This window comes from Alligator mississippiensis, chromosome 1, assembly GCF_030867095.1.
Source record: "Alligator mississippiensis isolate rAllMis1 chromosome 1, rAllMis1, whole genome shotgun sequence".
Lineage (NCBI taxonomy): Eukaryota > Metazoa > Chordata > Crocodylia > Alligatoridae > Alligator > Alligator mississippiensis.
The window spans coordinates 11,147,307-11,169,710 of NC_081824.1; the positions used below are offsets into that span (position 1 = coordinate 11,147,307).

Sequence of the window (22,404 nt, forward strand, 5' to 3'; positions counted from 1 at the left end):
TTAGGCCATCAAATTCTAAAATTATAAACATCATAAAAGACAGAATTATTACAAGTCGTGGCTGTTTGTGAAGAGTTGCAGTTTTTCTGTCTGGAACACCAGACTTGACCCGTCAAACATGACTGCCAGAGATGACACCCCTAACTAGGGTGGCCATCATAGAGGACATTCTGGTTTTCTGCTTCTCTGTCCTCTATTGATATGAAACCTGATGCCTTTATGTCCTCTATTTTTCAAGATTAAAATAGAGGACAGAAAGGCGTAAGGTTTCATATCAATAGAGGACAGAGGGCAACTGGACTGTCCTCTATGGTGGCCACCCAAGGCCTAATACCATCATGTAGCAAATTTTAGAAAAGATAACATCAATAATCTTTGCAAACACAGTTTTTTGTTTTGTTTTGTTTTTTTCCGTGCACACGATTTCCTCTATGGAAAGAAGATTCCTTAAAAACAAGATTAACCAATCATCATTTAAATACCAAAATAGCAAAGAACCAAGTTATCAAATTGAATTGCCCCACTGGGAAGTTGACAGTAGCTGACTGTTGGGCTGTGGAGTTTGCTTTCACTGGTCTTTCTCAGGTGGTGGGAGTGTACTCTCTGTTCTTCATCTTAAGCATATCTCTGTATTCACACTACTCATGAGGTGCCCACTGGGAATTTAGGAGGATGCCATGTTCCAGAAGTTGCTTACACCTTATGGTGTGAATAAATTTATCATTTTAAGCATAGCTCTGTACTCATGCAACATTGATAGAATAGTGCCTATCTCTCAGGTTTGACTTTCTGAAAAAGAAGTGATTTTCTTGGCTGCAAGGAAAGGTGTGCCTTAGCTTTCTTTCCAGAAAAACCCAGCATAAAACAAAATGGTGTGGGCCTTGTCCTAATAACAGGTTTGGTCTAATCACAGGTTTGGGGCCCTCCAAACAGAAGTTACTGATAAACCTTATGGACACCAGAGAAACCAAGTTTTTGCAATACTGCACATAGCTCAACACCCCGACCAACAGTTTTCTATTCTGGCAAAGTCAGGAACAAGCTGACACACAGGCCCAAACAACTGTGCAGAATTTGAAGTTTGATTCATTACATAAAACATGCTGACTGGACAACCTTCCTGTTACCCAAGGTGATGGACTTTCATCTGGGAGTATAAGTAGTCTGCAGACTACTCTGCAAACTATTACAAACGCTTGTTTGAAATGCCAGGCACCACCCCACTGAGTCTGCATGGCACTGAATGCTCACTCCTGAATGATAATTAGCGAGTGAGAGGGGAAAGGACTAAATTAATGTGTAATCCCAACAAAGATTAGATCCTTTTTTACATACAATGTTTATGTAGCAGCCCGTGGACTTCAAGCTGCACCCAGTGTTCCTCCAATAGACAGCCCTTATTTATTTTAACCCTTGGTTTTTAAACTCTCCAGCCAATGGTGCGCTGAAGGGAAATGGAGCAGACTGATCCTCTTCCAATATTTGTGGTGTTTGCCCTGATTCTTAAGTTTATTATGAAAATTGAGCATTTTCCAAGCAGCAGCATCAGGGATGATTTCCTCCCAGGCATGAGGTCATTACCTCTCATTGGAAATCTACACATCATAGATCTGAAGAGACCTTACAATACCCTCCTAGAGGAAAATCTTCCTGCTGTTTCTGTTATCCCAATATCAGACAAGAATCACAAAAGCAAAGGGGCAGCAGGCCAGATCCTCTAGATACCTAATAACTGAGGTGTCTAAATAAGATCTTATTCCCCCCAGGAAAATGATTTATGTGTTTACCTTTGCACTATACTTTCAGGATAGTTTTGGGCCTAAGGGTTTGTCTACACTGCCTGCACACAACTGTTGAGATGGCCACTGAACAAACTGCATTCTCCAGACACAGAACTGGGGTGGTGAGGGATGCTCCTGCCACTCTGTCCAAGTTTGTGGATGATACAAAACTGTGGGGAGAAGTGGACACACCAGAGGGCAGGGAACAACTACAGGCAGACCTGGACAGGTTGGACATATGGGCAGAAAACAACAGAATGTGATTTAACAAGGAGAAATGTAAAGTGCTGCACCTATGGAGGAAAAATATCCAGCACACCTACTGCCTAGGAAATGACCTGCTCGGCAGCACGGAAGCAGAAAGGGATGTCGGAGTCCTAGTGGACTCCAAGATGAACATGAGTCGGCAGTGTGATGAAGTCATCAGCAAACCTAACTGCACTTTATCGTGTATCAGCACATGCATGACAAACAGAACCAAGGAGGTGATACTTCCCCTCTATTGGGCACTGGTCAGACTGCAGTTGGAGTACTGCGTCCAGTTTTGGGTGCCACACTTCAAGAGGGATGTGGATAACCTGGAGAGGGTCCAGAGAAGAGTCCCTCGTATGGTTAAGGGCTTGCAGGCCAAGCCCTATGAGGAGAGACTAGAGAACCTGGATCTCTTCACCCTCCGCAAGAGAAGGTTGAGAGGCGACCTTGTGGCTGTCTATAAGTTCATCACGGGGGCACAGAAGGGAATTGGTGAGGCTCTACTCACCAAGGTGCCCCCGGGGGTCACAAGAATTAATGGCCACAAGCTAGCAGAGAGCAGATTTAGACTAGACATTAGGAGGAACTTCTTCACAGTTCGAGTGGCCAAGGTCTGGAACGGGCTCCCAAGGGAGGTGGTGCTCTCCCCTACCCTGGGCGTCTTCAAGAGGAGGTTAGATAGGCATCTGGCTGGGATCATCTGAACCCAGCAGTCTTTTCTGCTTATGCAGGTGGTTGGACTCGATGATCTATTTAGGTCCCTTCCGACCCTAACATGTATGAACCTATGAATCTATGCTCTCAAGCATGCTACAGACAGTAATCTCAAGAGCAATACTAGGCTGGAGGATGTGACCACCTCAATACGAGTCTGGTGCATGTGGGATGGGAACAGGTGGGCAAGGCTCATGTTTGTGTAACAGTCTTGACAGAGGCCCAGGGAAAGTGTGGACATACCCTCAGGCAAAAACAGTTTAAAGGAGAAAGATGGCATTTTTGCGATTTGGGTTGAGAGTTTTTTTTAGGTTTTTGAGCAGGTTTGAATAGAATTACACATAACTAAGTACTGCTTGGACACCTAAAGGATGGAATAGGATCAGGTCCTATTCCACATCTGCATCTGAGGCGCACAGCTCTAGAAGTGGGATTCACAAACCTGAGATAAGTACCCATGTCCCATATGCTTTGAATGGGGAAAATTAAAAAAAAAACCACAACAGGATTGGTGGCATAACAGGGCACCTAAGTGCCTGGGGCAGTGGTGACTTCCAGCTGCCAGCGCTACAGGTGCAGCCAAGCAGTTGTCATGGCAGTTGTTATTTTTCTGTCCCATAACCCATCCCTACAAGCTGGGGCCCAGGGCTTGTGTCCTTATTGCCCAACCTTTGCTCTGCAACTTCCCAGCACGCTGTGTGGAGATGCCTAAGTAGGTGTCTAAAATCTTACCTTTCTTCAAGACTTTGGCAACCCTTCCTAGTTAAGTATTCATGTAAGACTGAGTTTCACTGCCTGAAACCACTACCTCATTTGTTTTATTGTCCCTGTGTGCCTGGCTCCTGTGGTGCTGCCAATATTTTGTATTATCGTCATATGGTTAGACCACTCACATAAATTATGGGAGTTGTGGGTGTTAGGCCCTCCTCAGCCCCTGGAGGTTGAACCTACATCATCGAGCGATTTCCCTAATCTTCAGGCTGTCTTGGGCTGAGGATACTGGGTCATAGTGAAGAAAGTAATGCAAAACTCCTCCGGGGGCAGTAACAAAATTCACCCATGCCCCATTTGCAGAGTACAATACGTATTATTTAGAATGTATTTGTTTTAGGAATTATTAAAAAAATCCTTAAATAAATACAAGCATGCACATGCATGCCTAACTAACCCACTCATTTTTTATATTAACTTTTTCAAACTAGACCAACATTATAACACTGGTATAACTCATTGAATTTGGTGCATTATTTTGGCCCAGTGTGTTTATCCTAGCTAAATATTAGCATCTCTAGAAAGGAAAGGAAAGGAAAGGAAAGGAAAGGAAAGGAAAGGAAAGGAAAGCCCTACCCCATCTCTCTGAGCCAATAATGACAGTGAAGGACATTTCATCTGAATAGCTGAGATGAGCCTGTTCCAAACCCTCGGTAATCGACTTGTAAAGAAGTTTTTCCTCACGCCCAGCCTGAAGCGATCTTTAGTCAGCTTGTGCCCATTATTTCTTGTCCTCCCCTCGAGGGTCTTGTTGAACAGATTTTCCCCCAGGCCCTGGTGTACGCCCTTGATATATTTATATGCTGCCACCAAGTCCCGTCTGAGTCTCCTCTTCTCCAGGCAGAACAGTCCCAAGTCTTTCAGCCTCTCCACCTATGACCTGGTCTCTAGGCCTCTAATCATGTGCAACGCCGAACTTCTCCACATCCTCTCTGAAGTGCAGCACCCAGAACTGGACACAGAACTCCAGATTTGCAGAGTACAATACGTATTATTTAGAATGTATTTATTTTAGGAATTATTAAAAAAATCCTTAAATAAATACAAGCATCACATGCATGCCTAACTAACCTACTCATTTTGTATATTAACTTTTTCAAACTACACCAAAATTATAACCCTGGTATAACTCATTGAGTTTGGTGCATTATTTTGGTCCAGTGTGTTTATCCTAGCTAAATATACACATCCATACCTAACACCTAGGTACGTACATGGTGAAATCTTATAATTGTAGTCCATGCAAATGTTTAAAAAGGTTAAGAACTACTATTATAGAACAGACTTTTACCAAAATATGCTTCCAGCTGCACAAGTGTCAATCTTTCTGTAAATCTGAAATAATTGCATCATCGTCGATGGAACGATTCTGGATTTTATACAAGTATAACTAGTTCTGTGTTACCGCATATATTCAGCTGGATTCATTTAGCAGTAACTCTACGTGTCGTATCACTACTGAATAATTAACTTTGTGTTTGGTCTGTTTGTTTTTTCAACTTTGTTCTGAGATTATGTGCAAACAGTGACATGACTGTAGCTATCGGGCTGTTCAGGGACACTGAACTTTAACTACCTGAAAATGTCTTCTGTACAAAGAAATCAAATTCAAACTTAGCTAAAATGGATCTGTAAAATTACGTTTGCACATAGGCATATTGGGGAGATGTGCATATAAACATTTACAAAATGTTCAGTGCTAAATACAGGCTCTGAAAAACAAGTTGCTTACCTCTTTTGAACAGTAATTACAAGGAAGGAAATTTGATCTGAAAAAAATGAAGTGAACAAAAAAAAAAGAAAGAAAACCACGAGAAGCGGGGTTAAGATTTCAAACACAAAACTAAGCTAACTTGCATTTAGGGCTGGTGGCTTATTGTGCATCAGGGAGAAGTCTGTACCTGACTTAGGCTAGAAACAGAGATCACCAAATGAAGCAGATCGTTGGGCAAAACACATATCCCAGTGTCCCACTGTTCCCATAGGTGCATGAACTGACCCATTTATAAGTCACTCTTTGATTCTGTGTGACAATGAGCAATGTGTTCTCTGCTTAGTAAGATGCACCCAAGGAATCTGTGGGGCATGTCCCTGTACATGGGAAAACTCTCTCTGTAGGCAGAGAAAGCTGGGCAGGTGCTCCCAGGACTTAAGAGGCCCAATTTCCAGGGTCTCAGGTCTGGTCCACTCAAGCCTCAAGAGTACTTTCCTGCTGTATCTGGAGAGTACAGGCAGTTCTAGGCTGCCCACACTCTCCTGCCATAAAGCAAAGAGATGTCCACCAAAATAAAACAGAATATTTTTTTCCCACCTTTTGTCATGGCCTCAAATTTGAGCATTTGTTGGGTGACAAAGGGTATGGATGTCTATTTGCTTTCTTTTTGTGCCACTATAAAAATTGTTGTAGTGGCACAAAAATGACTTCTGTTTCCAGCCTTAGAGAGAGAAAATCAGACACCGTGGTGACTAGTGCATGTACCAGTGGCCCTAGAAATGAATGGGGTGTTGCTGTGCTCAAGCTTAGAGTCTTCCCTCATATTTTCATTCTTCTGATCTCTTCTGTTTGGTTTAGATTGTAAATTATCACAGAGACCACGTTCATATACCATGGCCATGTCTATACATGCACTTTACTGTGGAGTAAACTAATTAGCTATGGAGTAAAGCATCACTGTCTCCATGTGCAATGGTAATAGGCCACAGTAAATTAATTTATGTTGGCATAATATCTTACACCAGGGTAATTTACTGCAATTAGATGTGTATGTAGACATTGACCACAGATGTAAATTGTGTGCAGTCAGCCTAGCCAGCCAGCCAGGGGCCAGACTCCTGCCTGCCATATACACACCCAGCTCTACACTTTCAGTGCTTTTGTGCCCTAGCCAGCCCCTACACCACCTGATGCCACCATCCAGAGCCAAGGGCTGACCCCCTGCCAGCCTGGGCCTGCTCTGCCCCAATTAAAATTGGTACTGTCCCGGGTGCATGTGTAGATGCTGCACCTGGGATTAGTTGACTCTAGCTCAAACTTCTTCAGCAATAACTGTTTCACATTAATTGCATTGTAGAGCCCTCCTGTGCAGCCCCAGTAGGCCCCAGAATTGATTTTGCAGTTTAGACCCAGTTCTCATGACTATTGATCTGGAAACACCTAGATTACTAACCACAGGTTCTTTTTTCTCCATGCTTAGGTAAGAATTTGGTATTGCCATAATATGCAGTCAAGATGGGAGAAGACTTGTGAATTGCATTCTTCTTCATTTAAATGATTATTTTTTTCTTATTTAAGCTTTCAAAAACCTATGGCCCAGTCTTCAGCATTCAGATGGGATCTGAAAAAATGATGGTGTTGTCAGGCTATGAGGCGGTGAAGGAAGCTCTTGAGAACCAGGCAGAAGCATTTTCCGAGAGACCTAAAATCCCAATATTTGAAGCATTAACGGAAGGATATGGTGACATAGTTTTCTTTTTACTCATAAACTTACTGACTCAAGCAAATAGTAAGATTTCTGTGTAGAAGGAATAGGTAGTTTGGGTGATAATGTCCTTATGTGGACCAATATCTCTGTTTAAATGAGGACTCCTACTGAAGGGAGTGGACTTACCTAAGGGTGAAACTGCCATAAGTGATGACAAAACAACTTTAATGAGCGAGATGAAGAAATGATACTTCCCTAGATATGTTTATACCTACTATACCTAAGGTTGGCATTTTCTTAGCAGATTTAGCTGTATATATCCCACGTGTTTGTGACTTACCCTGCTAAATCAGCATTTTAAATTCTATTCCTGTGCATCATCCTCAGCCGTGGGGTGCTTATTGAGGGATGTCCAGGATGTGGATAAATACAGCTGCATGAATCAGTTAATTCTCTCTGCAACTGGCTGCTTCTAACCCCAATGAGACTACACATCTAGTGACATTACCTAAGGTGACTCCGCCATGTTGAGCCATGCGTGGCTAGGAAAATGTTGTCACTTTCAGAGTACAGTTCCTGGGACTTTGCCTCCAGTTCAAGTGAGGTTGCTCCCTTTCTGCCCCTGGGGCCAGTAGTGTAACATGCGATGGGCAAGCAAGGCATGTGCCCCAAGCACTGCCCAAGGGGAGGAGCACAGAAGGATGGAGTCGCTCTGCTTCTGCTGCTGGCAGGTACCTACCTCATTCTGCATACCTCTATGACACATATTGCCAGCTCAGTAGAAAAGCAGAGATTGCTGTTGGGGAAAGAACTGGCCCCCATTTTGTGCTCTTTTTTAACCATCTGGACATGGGCTTCAGAGGTAAAATATGGGGTGAAATCCCCCTCCCCCCAGTACCATCAAATTTCACTGCCATCCTAGAAAAAAATAATCCCCAGAATGACTTGTATTACATGACACAGCCAAGCTCCCTACTCTCTCTCATTGCTGTACCTGAAATCAAGGAGGTAGGAGAAGCGAGGGGGAGGTGAGAGATGGCTGTCCAGGGTGCATTTTGTCCATACTATCATAGACAATGAGGGTTGGAAGGGACCTCAGGAGGTCATCTAGTCCAACCCCCTGCTCAAAGCAGGACCATCTCCAACTATACCTCTGCCTGAGAAAAATAAAAGACATCAAACAAAGATATCACACAGAAACATATATATATATATATTTTTTTACTATTTTATTTTATAAATACTGTATGCATTTACCGTGGTAGGATGGCACATCTCCAGGACTTCCAATGAAAACATTTATCAATATTTCAAATTTTAACCAAAAATCCCCTCCAAACTCCTGGTGAAAATTTCATTATTTTTTTTCAAAACAATTTTTCTCATTGTTTTGACCTTTTCTAACACATGTAAGGTAGAGCTCATCAACAAACACATTAAACATTTTAATCATTTGTCTGACTTGGAGCTTTCTTGGCACCTCAGGTATTGTTTTTTTCACCTGGGGAAAACTGGAAGGTGATGCGAAGATTTACTATCTCAACCTTACGAGACTTTGGAATGGGCAAGAGGGCCATTGAGGACCAGATTGTAGAAGAGTGTGGATACCTGATAGAGAACTTGGAATTTCGCAAAGGTAGGTGGGTGCTTAACTTCATAGAACTTCTGAAATATTAACGTATGCCCTTAAAGATGCACAAAGTTATTTTCAGCATCTCATCAAGCTTCCATCTTGATAGGAAAGGCCATTGAATTTCATTGGAAACATTATTTAGCAATTATTTAAAGGAGAACTGAAAGATATGTTCTGAAGCAGTAAGCATTTTATGACAAGTAGTAGCTCTTCCAGTCTCGTTTTGTCACCATTTTTCTTTCCCCATCAGCTGGATTTGAAAGCCTGTGATCACAGACTTTTTTCTTGCTCCATCTCCAAGCTCTGGGCATAGAAAATATAGCTGTTCAGCTTTGTATCAATGAGGGAGGATCCAGAAATCCTGGGCTGTGGCATGACTTGGATGAAGACTCTTTGCCTCTCCAGTTGTAGTTCCTTCCTACTTTGCTGACAGAATCTTTAATCAGTTCTGGGCCAACAAGGATTGGAATAGGAAATAGCTTCAGGAGTGGAGGAAGAATAAAACAATCATTTTTATTTTTTATTTTAAGATAAGTCTGGAAAAGTGTCATTCTACACTTCCTTGGGCATGTAAGTGGTCATTTTGGCCATCTACAGGACATTTTTGGCACTTACATGCCAAGAGGAATCCAAAAATTAGGGTTGGAAGGGATCTCAGGAGTTCATCTAGTCCAACCCCCTGCTCAAAGCAGGACCATCCAACTATGTCATCTCAGCCAAGACTTTGTCTACCCAAGTTTTAAAAACCTCTAAGGATGGAAATTCCACCACCTGTTCCAGTGCTTCTACCACCCTCCTGGTGACAACATTCTTCCCAAATTTCTCTTGCTGCAACTTAAAACCGTTGCTCCTTGTTCTGTCATCTGCCACTGCTGAGAACAATGTTGCTACATTCTCTTTTGAACCATCCTTCGGGTAGTTGAAGGCTGCTATTAAATACCTTCTCAGTCATCTCTTCTCCAGACTAAACAAGCCCAGTTCCCTTAGCCTCTGCTGTCATGTTCCCTTGCCCTCTAACAATTTTTGTTTCCTTCTGCTGGACTCTACCCCTCACTGGAGCAGGGTAGGAGTGGCTAGGATTTCCGCAGCAGGGGACAGGTCTCCCTGCACCCAGAGATACAAGTAGAGAAGGCAAGGGAGGGGTGGGATGTGGAGGAAGAGGATGTGCTTCTGAGAATAGGAGAGTAGACAAGGGGTGCTGCAAGTGTGAGGGTGGGGATTTCGACCTCATTATGGGACTTATGGCTGCAACTCCTGCAGTATGGTCTGCCTGCCTCCATGGACATAGGGAGATGCTGGCAGCTGAGCATCACCCCTGCAGCACTAGATGCCCCTTTTAAAATTCCTGGATCTGCCTATGGTCAGAGACAGCCAAGCTGCAACCCTTTCTGGGCAAGAAGGGTGGAGAACTCTAGATCTTTGCCTTGCAAGATGAGTGCTATAGCCCCTGACCTATGGAGGCCCAATCTTGATTGGCGTCTCAGTGAAATACTGTCAGAATGATAAAAACTTACTATTAATCATATATGCACAATCTTTTCTCCGTTTGAACTTTCTTTTTTTAAAGGAAAGCCCTTTGAGACCATCACTATAATAAATGGAGCAGTAGCTAATATCATTGTATCAGTATTGCTTGGAAAGTGGTTTGACTATGAAGACCCCCAGTTCATAAGACTCCAAAATTTGATCAGTTAAAACTTAAGGCTTCTTGGAAGTCCTTCAGTTGCGGTAAGTTTGAGCATTTTAGTGTCATGTCCGAACACAAGCAGGTAACTACATGCTATATGTATTATATAAAATAATTTCTATTAACTAGAAACAGACCCGCTAATGAGAAGTGAAACATAGAGTTCTTTAGGTATCTGCCCCAACAAAGACCTCCATAGAAGCTACAGGTCCACTGACAAATGAGGGGATGAGAAACAGAGACATTAAGGGTGAAATCCAGATTTCTCCCTCAATCATCACATACATGTTAAAAAAAAAAAAAAGAGTAAAAAAGTTGATTTCCATACTGGGAGCACTGTTTACCTGTGGGGCCAACCAAGGTCGGAGGGAGCAGGGTGAGATGGAAATATTTCCAAATCCATGCATTGCGGCTCCTGGATGACCTCAGCCCAAAGCAAATCACAGAGAGGGAGGAGAATTAGGCATCACAGCACTGAAAAATGAGCCTCATATCTTCAGCAGGGTTATTTGAGAGAAAAAGAGTTTGGCTCCTACCATCTCTAAACAGTGAATGAGGCGAGTTTGGGCACATACACACTGTAGAAACAGTGCAGTGCGGATGGGATGTTCCTGGGTGTGCCTCTCCCACCTCCTCCTGACACGCTCCAATCACCGAAGCCCACCACTTAGCCCACTCCATGAGGTTCCCCTGTAGCCACCTTTGACCTTGAAGGGTATGTGAAGACGAAATGGGGGCCCTAAACTGAAGTGGTGGGTTTAAAAAAAACTCCTCTTCCTCAGAGTTTTAGTTTGCTGCATCCCAAGTCATTTAAGGCACATTATGCCGCCAAATTTCCTGCAGAGGCTGGAATTAATGCACAATACACCGCCAAGGCATGCAAACACAAACACCATTAAAGTGGTGCAAAAGCATTTAACCCACTTGAAAATGTCATGCACACATGCCCATCATTTCGTCTACACACGACTGGTCTACAACGTGCTTAAGCGCAGGCGTTGGGGATGACCCCAGAGTGGTGTCACAAGTGTACTTCCAAGTTCTCAGTATATCATGGCTGTCTTATTCTGAGCCAGCTACTTCTATGGTGCTGACAGATCCTTTGGCACCTCTGAAGAGTAATTGAGAGATACTAGGTTCAGAGCAGGGAGCCACTAGAGCTAAACAATAGGCAAGACCGGGCACAGAGATCTGTCTGAACACCTGGTGCTTAGACATCTAACTCAGGGCTACACATTAGGCATTTCTATCTACTGCAGATCCAATGCTCTGTGCCCTCTACCAAGTGCCTATACCTAAGTGAAAGAGTATCAGTGCTGGTGACATTGCCACCCACCTTTTCCATAACGGCACTATGCTTAGAGCAGTCATCCATGAAGTGGGATACCCCACTCCGCCGCGACCAATTCAGGCTGGACATAAGGAAGAACTTCTTTACTGTCCGAGCCCCCAAGGTTTGGAATAGACTGCCACTGGACGTGGTTCAAGCACCCACTTTGAATGCCTTCAAGACACATTTGGATGTTTATCTTGCTGGGATACTACGATCCCTGCTGACTTCCTGCCCCTGAGGCAGGGGGCTGGACTCAATGATCCTCAGGGGTCCCTTCCAGCCTGAATGTCTATGAAATCTATGAAAACCCAGATTCTGAGTTCTTCTCAGCATCCAAACCTACCAACCCTATTTCCCAAGATGGTGCCTTAAACTCAGACTATAAAATACACTATGAGGGGTTTTTTTGAGGAAGGGAGAGAGAAGGACACACTTTTTGTTGAAGCTGGGCCATTGCTTAATGGGCAGTATGATATTCATGGAGCTAGGACTGCGCATGCAAAAGATCATGACTGCACAGCTTGGTGGGTAAGGTGCTCAGCTGGGGTGGTGGAGTCCTATTTCTGACCCTTGCTTAATTATATAGCCACTGGCTAAAAAATAGAAAAAATTCCAAATGAGGACCAGAACACAGGACTTCCCCTAGTCACTGAGCTATATTCATCTTCTTCTCTGTCCTAGTGGACTCCAAGATGAACACGAGTCGGCAGTGTGACGAAGCCATCAGAAAAGCTAATGGCACTTTATCGTGCATCAGCAGATGCATGACGAACAGATCCAAGGAGGTGATACTTCCCCTCTATCGGGCACTGGTCAGTCCGCAGTTGGAGTACTGGGTGCAGTTTTGGGCACCACACTTCAAGAGGGATGTGGATAACCTGGAGAGGGTCCAGAGAAGGGCCACTCGTATGGTTAAGGGCTTGCAGGCCAAGCCCTATGAGGAGAGACTGGGGCACCTGGACCTCTTCAGCCTCCGCAAGAGAAGGTTGAGAGGCTGCCTATAAGTTCATCACGGGGGCACAGAAGGGAATTGGTGAGGTTTTATTCACCAAGGCGCCCCCGGGGGTTACAAGAAATAATGGCCACAAGCTAGCAGAGAGCAGATTTAGACTAGACATTAGGAAGAACTTCTTCACAGTTCAAGTGGCCAAGGTCTGGAACGGGCTCCCAAGGGAGGTGGTGCTCTCCCCTACCCTGGGCGTCTTCAAGAGGAGGTTAGATAAGCATAAGCATCTAGCTGGGATCATCTGAACCCAGCACTCTTTCCTGCCTATGCTGGGGGCCGGACTCAATGATCTATTGAGGTCCCTTCCGACCCTAGCATCTATGAATGTATGAATCTCCCTAGACAGACGTGTCTGCTTATCTAAAAACTGCCCTCATGCCTCGCTTGAAGTGATGCTGATCTCTGTCTGTGTGATGAAATGTAGTGCTATATAGATATACCTGAGCTAGCTCTAAGCAGCTCCTGCCAGATTCAGTCTAGCTGCATTAGAGATCTGCTCTAGGAAGGCGAATCCTCCTGAGAAACAGGGTATTCAGCCTGAAGCTTCATGCTAGATTGCTCCTGTGGCGCTTTCACAAATAGGGAAGGGATTCCTCTATGGCACTGCAGATATACCTGCAGTGGTTTTTACCTGCAGAGGCATACAGATATACCTGCAGGGGCTTTTACCAATCAAATGGCCTCACTAAAGCAAGAAAAAAATAATACTGATTTAGAACACAGGTGTCCATCGCGCAGCACATGGGCCACAAATGGCAAAGGCAGCTGCTGTGTATACCCAAGCTCCAGGCTCTCAAAAAATAGATGCACCAGAAAGGAGGGAGTGGGCATGAGTTTCTCGCTGCCTGGATGAGAGCAGCAGCAAGACACTACAGTGAAAAGAGTCATCAGCTGTCACACCTAAGAGCCAGGTAAGACTTTCCCTGGTCCTGCAGCCGCTGCCAAATTGAGGGCATCAGATGCTTGATCATCTGCAGTGGTCACAGGGCCAGGGAAGATTGACCCTGGCTCTTAGTAGAGACATCTCCATCAGCAATATCCAGCCCCAACTCCACTCTGTGCACTGGGAGCTTTGAGTCTCCCTGCCCGTCTGCCTCCATTGTGGTTTCCCAGGGCACAATCTTATCACATATGCATCTGGGAGGTGGGGATTAGAGCAGAATTTGGGGAGGGGGCCAGGCTTAACTTGTGGCATGCCTGCCAAAAACATTGCTTACCACTGATTTAGAACATGAGCAGTTCGAACAAGGCATCTCTATTCAACAGTAAACTATACTGGATGCATACCTGCTTCTCTGGGGCTCACCATTCCCTGGTGCTGGAAGCCCCAGTTCCTCAGACTCTCCTACGGACCATGTCTGTCAGCCTCTAGTCTCAGAAAATTATTATCAAGTGATGGTCTGGACAGTTCCCCCGGTCACTGGCCACACTTTCCCTGCCTAGGGGATAATCTTGCAAAACAAGGGTTGATGGAGAAGATAAGATTATTGAAGCCAACAGTCTCTTCATAGCTGGTGCTCTGACCTGGAAAACAAACTGGGTTGATTCTCTACTTCTTTTCACATCGCTCACTACGACCAAGAACTTTGGCATATGATGTTCCTTCCAATATCCCAGTATAAGTTATATGGCTTTTCCCAACAACTAGTTTGCATATAAATATACATATTTTATTTACAGTATTGACTATATTATGGCACATCAGCTCCACCTCTGACACTGAGCTTAAGGGACTGTCACTGATAATAGCCGAACTGGGTGACAAATGAAATGAGATTTTTTTGAAAATTTCATGCAGGTATTTTGGTAAAACCTTGACATGGTGTGTTCACATTATCCAACACATTTTGTCTCCTAGCTCCCATGCTCAAGTCCTGTTAAATATACATTTGCTTGAAGATGCAGCATCTGAAATGCCCTTGCAAGAAGCAGGGTGGAGAGTAGTCTTCGAATTTCCATTTCACTCCTGTGCCGCTCGTATGCAGCAAGGATATAAGGAGCGCTGGCATGTCAGCTGCTCACACTCCTGCCTCAGTTTTATGATCTGTAAAACAGGTATAACAAACTTCACTTAGTTTTTTAAAGTGCTTCCAGGATTTCTGTAAGTGAATTAGGTGGTTTAAGGTATCCAGGTTGGAGCTGTATTGGTCTAGAAGAAAAGGCAATCGGGACTTGTAGTAGAGATGATATCCTTTTTTAAACCAACAAGAGTTTTGCAAATAAAGAAGTTTTTGTGCAAAAATCTTGACAAAAGATATCGTTTCTGCTATGAGTCCTGATAGCCTTTAGGGGGGTTGAGTATTTTTTAAATTTACTCTAGCCTTCTCCCACATCTTTTATTTTTTAGATCTATAATCTGTGTCCAGCCCTTGGATTTGTCTTCAAGAATTACAAGACTGTTCTTCAAAACAGGGATGATTTTCTTGCTTTTATACAGGTTATTTTCAAAGAACACCTCAAAAAGCTGGACAAAAATGACCAGCGAAGCCTTATTGATGTATTCTTCGTAAGACAGAAGGAGGTAATCAGTCCCTACAGCTTTTTCCAACTTGCATGTTTCCTTCTTGTATCTTAGAGTCAAAAGCTCATTGTATGGAAGTCTAGCATTGGCAATGCACAGGACTAACAAACTACTGGAGTTCTGCAAATAGCTTGCTGCACTTAGCTCCCTCTAAACCATGCGTTACCTAAAATTCAGGGTCCTGCAGTTTGTTTGAGGTAGGAGGATAAATTGAGGATAGTCACATTTTGCTGATCAATTCAAAATTAATGCATACAGTCCTGCATTCAGGATCATGCCAGACATACAGTTAGCATTATTTGGACAAGGAAGGGGACAAGCTGAGGGAGAAGATAACAGAAGACACAGAGAGTGTTTGATGGGTCTGAATGCACTCAGTCATTAGGAACCGATGAACTTCATCCCAGGGTCCTGAAGGAACTGGCAGAAGGGATCTAGGAGCTCTTGGCAATATTTACAATGTCGTGGGAGATGGGCATGGTACCAGAAAAATGGAAAAAGGCATGTGTAGTGCCCCTCTTTTAAAAAAAAGGCAAAAAGGAAGATCCAGGGAACTATAGCCTATGAGTCTCACCTCAACACCCAGGAAGTTACTGGAATATATTATAAAGAAGTTCACTTGCAAGCATTTGGAGGAGGAAAGACTGACGACAAACAGCCAGCATAGATTTATTAGAACAAAGTAACTACTTGGGTGGATGAAGGGAATTAAGTCTATTTAGTGCATCTAGACTTCAAGAAGACTTTTGGCAAAGTCCCATGTAGCCTACTCAAAGAAACTGGAGTAAGGTGGGCTAAACAAAACCACTATAAGGTGGGCAGACAACTGGCTCATAGCTGCAAGCCAAGGATAATTATAAATGGATCAAGATCAGATTGGCAAGAGGTTTCGCGTAGGGATCTGTCTTGGGCCCAGCATAGTTCAATGTGTTTATCATTTGGATGCAAGACTAGAAAGTTTTTTGAGCAAATTGGCAGCTGACGTGAAACTGGGAAGGATCGTCCACACAGAGGACAGGAGAGCAATTCAGAAGGATCCTGACACATTGGAAATCTGAGCTGGAGCTAGTAAACAATCAGAAACGCAAATACAAAATGGGTGACAACTGACTGAATGTCATCACTACATAGAAGGATCTGGGAGTCTTGGTAGGTAGCAGACTCACTATGAGTGTTTGGTGTGATGCACTCACACAAAAGTCACATGCAGTTTTGGGATGCATCAATAGAGGCATTAGGTGCAAGACAAAAGACGTGCTAGTGCCTATGTACTCGGCACTGGTTAGGCCTCATCTAGAGTACTGTGTGCCATGTTGGGCTCCACATTTTAAAGGGGATGTGAAGAAGTTAGACAGAGTCCAGAGGCAGGCAACAGAAAAGATAAAGGGCTTTGAAGGCAAGTCTTATAAAGAGAGGTTGAAGGATATAGGCATGTTCAGAGTGTGGAAAAGGAACTTAATAGGGAAGTCCTTGAGAAAGTACATTTTCTCTCTTAATGCAGAAAGCCAGATGTAGACCAATGGCTTGAAGCTGTAGCAAAGTACAACAGGTTTTGTTTGGATAGTAGGGAAAATTCCTTCACTGATAGAACAGTGTGATGTTCATAGAAACATAGAAAATGAGGGTTGAAAGGGACATCAGGAGGTCATCTAGTCCAACCCCCTGCTCAAAGCAGGACCATTCCCAGCTACATCATCCCAGGCAAGGCTTTGTCTAGCTGGGTCTTAAAAACCTTCAAGGATGGAGTTTCCACCACTTCCCTGGGTAACCTGTTTCAGTGTTTTACTACCTCCTAGTGAAAAAAATCTTCCTAATATCTAACCTAAACCTCCCCTGCTGCAACTAGAGACCATTGCTTCTTGTCATCTGCCACCACTGAGAACAGCCCACTTCCATCCTCTTTCAGCACCGCCCTTCAGGAAGTTGAAGGCTGCTGTTAAATCTCCCCTCCATCTTCTCTTCTCCAAACTAAATAAGCCCAGTTCCCTCAGCCTCTCCTCATAAGTCATGTGCCCCACTCCCCTCACCATTTTTGTTGCCCTCCCCTGGACTCTCTCCAATTTGTCCACATCCTTTCTGTAGTGGGGCCCAAAACTGAACACAGTACTCCAGATGTGGCCTCCCCAGTGCTGAATAGAGGGGGAAATTCACTTCCCTTGATCTTCTGGCAACACTCCTACTAATACAGCCCAATATCCCATTAGCCTTCTTGTCAACAAAGGCACGCTGCTGGCTCATATTCAGCTTTCTATCCACTGTAACTCCCAGATCCTTTTCTGCAGAGCTGCTGCGCAGCCAGTCAGGTCCCAGCTTGCACTGGTGCATGGGACTGTTCACAATAGAAAAGATTGCCTAGGAAAGTTGTGGATTCTCCATCATTGGAGGTGTTCAAAAAGAGGTTGGACAAGCATTGGTCATAGATAATCGAGGAGTAGCTATGCCTAAGCTCTACTGTGGGTATTTCCCATGCTTTGGGGCTTTACTGATTGCCACTTGGGGCTGGGAAGGATTTCCCTCTCCCCCCCCCCCCCGCCCCTCCTTCTGCTACATGTCAGGGATCTATATTTTTTCCACCTTTCTCAAAAGTGTTGGATGGTGCCTGCAGCCAGGGATGGGGATTTTGCCTGGGGTGTGCCAATGCCCCTTTTGGGACACAAACTCAGAGATTCCTGGATAAAGCATCTTACCCTTCTGCTGCGATTCAGGCAGATCACCACATCGGGGGTCAGGAAGAAATTTTGCTCTGTAGCGAGATTGGTAGATTGAAGGGGGTCTTGCCTTTCTCTGTAGCAAGGCATGTAGACTTCTGCCTTGAATCTTTTGAGTGTATATTAACAAGACTCATAGCACAAGGATATTAACTGCTGTTGTTCCCCTGCTTTATCTGTAGCAGGTTCAGGAGTTATGTCTTGTGTTCTGTCAAGGTTGACTTGTGTACAGCGGATTTGTCTAGGATGGTTTGCATAGGGATGATACCGCCTGTGTCAGGGAATTGGACAAGAGCAGCGTTTCTCAACCGGTGCGTTGCGACATCAAAAGTGGGTCACAAGAATATATAAAAGGGTCACAAGCAAATCTTTAAAATGGATCAACAAACTTTAAAAATGGATTCTCCTTTAAAGAAGTAAAACGTGGGAAACTGTGGCTTTTACCTTGAAGGCTGGCAGAGTTCCAGCCTGAAAGGGGATGCCTGCGAGGAGGCTTGGGGTCCCATGTGCCCTCCACCATCCCACCCCCTTCCCGCATTACCGGGAGTGAAGGACACTGAGTTGGGACCAGCCATTGATGTTTACAATGGGTCCTGGTACAAAAAAGGTTGAGAACCGCTGGACAAGATGCTCTATTGAGGTCCCTTCCAGCCCAACTTTTCTAGGATTCTGTGAAGCAAACACCAGGAGGCAGTGTTCATTTTCAGCACCAAAGAAGTAGGAAGAGACAGCCACTGGATGCAAACACATGGGGAAACAAAAGACACCAATGGGTGACTATTGCTCAGTTTGAGTGAGCATTTGAGGAACCTGTTTTACAAATGGAAAAGCAATATGTAATTTTTGCTATTCTATATCTTTACTCATGGGGTAGCTTGTCAAGGATTTCCTAGTAAAAGCTTGAAAAGTTCTTCTTTAATTGTGATAATAAAGTAATAAATTTACCCAGCATAGATTGCTTAAGGTGTTGACCTGAAGCGCTTTTTGACACAGTCTAAAGTGACCATGAGCAGAGTTGTTTGCACGATTATAAGTGGAAGTCAGCCAATGACGATGACAGTAGTGGTGACAGTGTGATATAAATAAGAGTGATATTTCTGGGGTTTGACCCAAATCCTCCCTTAGCTTTTTAAGCTTCAATTTCCCACAGGGAATCTTTTAGTTTGAATCTCTTCTTTTTTTTAGGAGAAAAGTGGCACCAATAGCTATTTCCATAATGAAAATTTAAAAAACCTTGTATTAAACTTGTTTACTGCTGGAATGGAAACTACTTCCACCACACTGCACTGGGGCCTTCTCCTAATGATGAAGTACCCTGAAATTCAGCGTAAGTACTTTCATCTCAGTTGTCATTATGCCTGACAGCCACTATCAAGGATTGAGCTGGGACCTCCAGAGTTCAAAGCATAAGTCTATATAACTTGAACGCCTCCGTAGCTTCTGTGGGTCAGGCACAAAGAGGGATAAAAAGTGACACTTTATCCATAGGATATGTGATATGTTTTTCCATCTTTTAAATCTTGGAAACACTATGATAAATATAGAGTTATTCCATTCTATTCAATAGTAAGTCTTCAAATGCCCACTAGCAGTTGTTTTGTCTTTGAAAAACAGGATTAATCAGAACTGAAACGGGGGTACCTGAGAGCCGAATATGCAAGGATGATTTGCCAATTGTGATGAATCTGCCTACATACTAGTCAATGAGTGGTTCTTATGAAACTGTTGTAATCGGACTACCTCTATGGGAAAATGTAGCCACCACTGCTGACAAGAGAGATATTCTTGCATTCTTTCTCTCAAACCCCCCCCCCCCCCCGAAGCAATAGCAAAATCAATGGGAGTTTGTTAACCATTACGATTTTGACAGACATCCATATTCTAGAATGCTGTGTGCCCAACACAGGCCTTCCATCCAGCTCTACTTAAATTAACATATTATTAGTTGACAATTTAATGAGTGGATTTAATGAGTGAGAAGAGAGTAGGTTAGTTGTATGATCTTACAAATGCTCAGTTCTGCTTTAATCCTCCCCATCGAAGATGATAAGTTCCAATCTTGTCTGCATCCCATTTTTTCTGGAAAAAGGGAACTTTCTGAGAGTTTACCTCCTATGCTGTTCTCCTTTTCAACGTGTATGATTTTTTTTAGAAAAAGTTCAGAATGAGATAGCGACAGTTTTAGGTTCAAACCTACCATGTGGTGAACATCGCACTAAGATACCTTACACAAGTGCAGTTGTCCATGAAATTCTGAGGTTTGCTAATATTGTGTCAATGAATGGACCTCATTCCACTACCATGGATGTCACTCTCAAGGGCTACTTCATTCCAAAGGTGAGCTTTTCTATGGCAGTGTTTTCAACAGTACTTTTTATCAGAATTGTATATTATACTTTTCAATGCCTTTTACCATATTCATGATTAAGAGACCTTTTTCCTCCAAGGAATAAAGAATAAGGTTGTCTTTTTCAGGGAACTTACATCATCCCCTTCCTGGGCTCAGTGCTACAAGACAAATCTCAGTGGGAGAAGCCAGGTGATTTCTATCCTGAGCATTTTCTTGACCCTGAAGGAAAGTTTGTGAAGAAGGAAGCCTTCATGCCATTCTCAGCAGGTACCTGCTCTATTTTTTCTTGAATGTTATGATGGATAGAGAATGAAGGTTCAGCAGCTTACAACTTGGGCCTGTGATTCTTTCCAAATGTAGCTTCATATCTTCCAGTCCCAGTGGGACCCCCACTACATTGGTGAACATTCCCCCACTTAATGAACAACTCCAAACCTGCTGAGGGGGTGTGCTCACTGATGTGTACTCACTTGCAAAATGTGGATGTGCTCTTCCATTCTGAACTGTTTTTACACAATCATAAATCTATAGCTTATTTGATAGCTATTGAAGAGGTTATTTCTCACCGTGCAGGTGACCATAAGGTTGAAAGTCATTTCTTTACAATGAGGATTTTCATCTGTGATCCATATCTTTGTAACCTCTTGTTGTTACCTCCAAAGACCTGTGATGTCCTTGTGCAACATCATTTGAATGAGCACATACCGCAGCAATTAAGTGACTATAAACTTAGTGGTCACATCTACACATTTATTAATGTGCTTTAATTATGGTGCATTAATTTTACTACCTGTAATACCAGGTACTAACAATGCGCCAACAATCGGCACTACTGAGTGTCATAACCCAAGGGTATGATTTTGTGTGTGCTTCAGCACTGCAGAATTATTTTCCGCCAAATCGCAGCTTTTTTGCACGGTGGAGATTTCTGCTGCAAAGGAAAACCCCGGTGCAAAGAAGTTCCCGCCACTCGCATGCAAATGTGTGTCCCACTATTGGCTGTTTCTAAATTATTCCCACGTGGCGGCTAGCGATTGGTTTGCTAGCTGTATAAGACTCTTGAGCGGTTTCCACCCAAGTTGGAGGACTCCACAACCATCTCGTGGAGGAGAAGAAGGAGGACTTCACATCTTGTGAAGATCTCTAAGCGTGCTGTGGAGCTCAACGAACCCAGCGTTGAAGGCTATAGGGGCCTGATCAACCTCTAGCCTCTCCCCGCAGCTGAAATGCTATCCCTCGATGAACCCCTTCCTGCGCGCTTTCGTGGAGAGTCACCTTTGGTACTCTCATCGTGGTATCCAGAGCTCTGTCCGAGTTTTAACAAGAGGCTCCAGTTTCCTGCGGGTCTTGGTAACAAGAGGCTCGAGTTTTCCTATGGGTCTTGGTTGAGTTTTTGTTTTGTTTGTAACTGCAACTTAAGTGAAGCTTTCTCCTGCCTGCACCGTAACCATCTATGGTGTAAGTAAAATAATCTTTAATCAACTGCTACACGTCCATGCCTAATTCTAGCCTGTCATGCCACCAATACCCTGACCCACATGCCAGGGCTGCTGGCCACAGCCCGCCGCGCGTCCCTGAAAGACGCGGACTGCTCCCAGCCCGCACACTACGCATTAGCACAGATGAGCATTTTTTTAAGTTATATTAATGCGCATTAGACTAAAGCTACTGCACAGTAGTGCATTAGCATGGTTTATGCTAGCTGCACTGATGTGCAGAATTAGTCTTCTGCACATTAAGCATCTCATTTAGGCGCACGCAGTGTTGTCTTTAGTCATTCTTATCAGGAAGGTGATGAGACTAGCTGACAGCAGAAATGGTGCAGGATTAAACACAAATCCAAGTTGCATTTCTATTCTACTCTTTTTATGCATTAGAAGTGCTTACATAAAACCACATTATTCACTACACCTGATCAATCATGTTTGGTGCCACACACCTTATATTTTACTAGCTAATGAACTTATTTCATTGTGACATTCCTACATACCTTCCCAGATACATACTAAGATTTGGTTGTACATTTCTACATGCTTTTCTTATCTACTAAGGCAGGTCGGACTAATGCTGTCCATCCCAGGATGTTCCTAACCAGATTCCAAATATTCTGATGTGCTCTAGTGCTTTCCACAGAACTTCAGACTTGCAGATTTTAAGTCTTACTGCTCTTAGTCTGTCTTATGGCCTACACCTTTGCACTGCATTGCCAGCATGCGACTCCTTTAT

At 43.7% G+C, this 22,404-nt stretch overlaps 1 pseudogene; it reads left to right on the forward strand.

Moving 5' to 3' along the window:
• The first annotated feature begins 301 nt into the window (after positions 1 to 301).
• Positions 302 to 22,404, forward strand: part of LOC102560841 (cytochrome P450 2K6-like) — a 32,229-nt pseudogene continuing 10,126 nt past the window's right edge.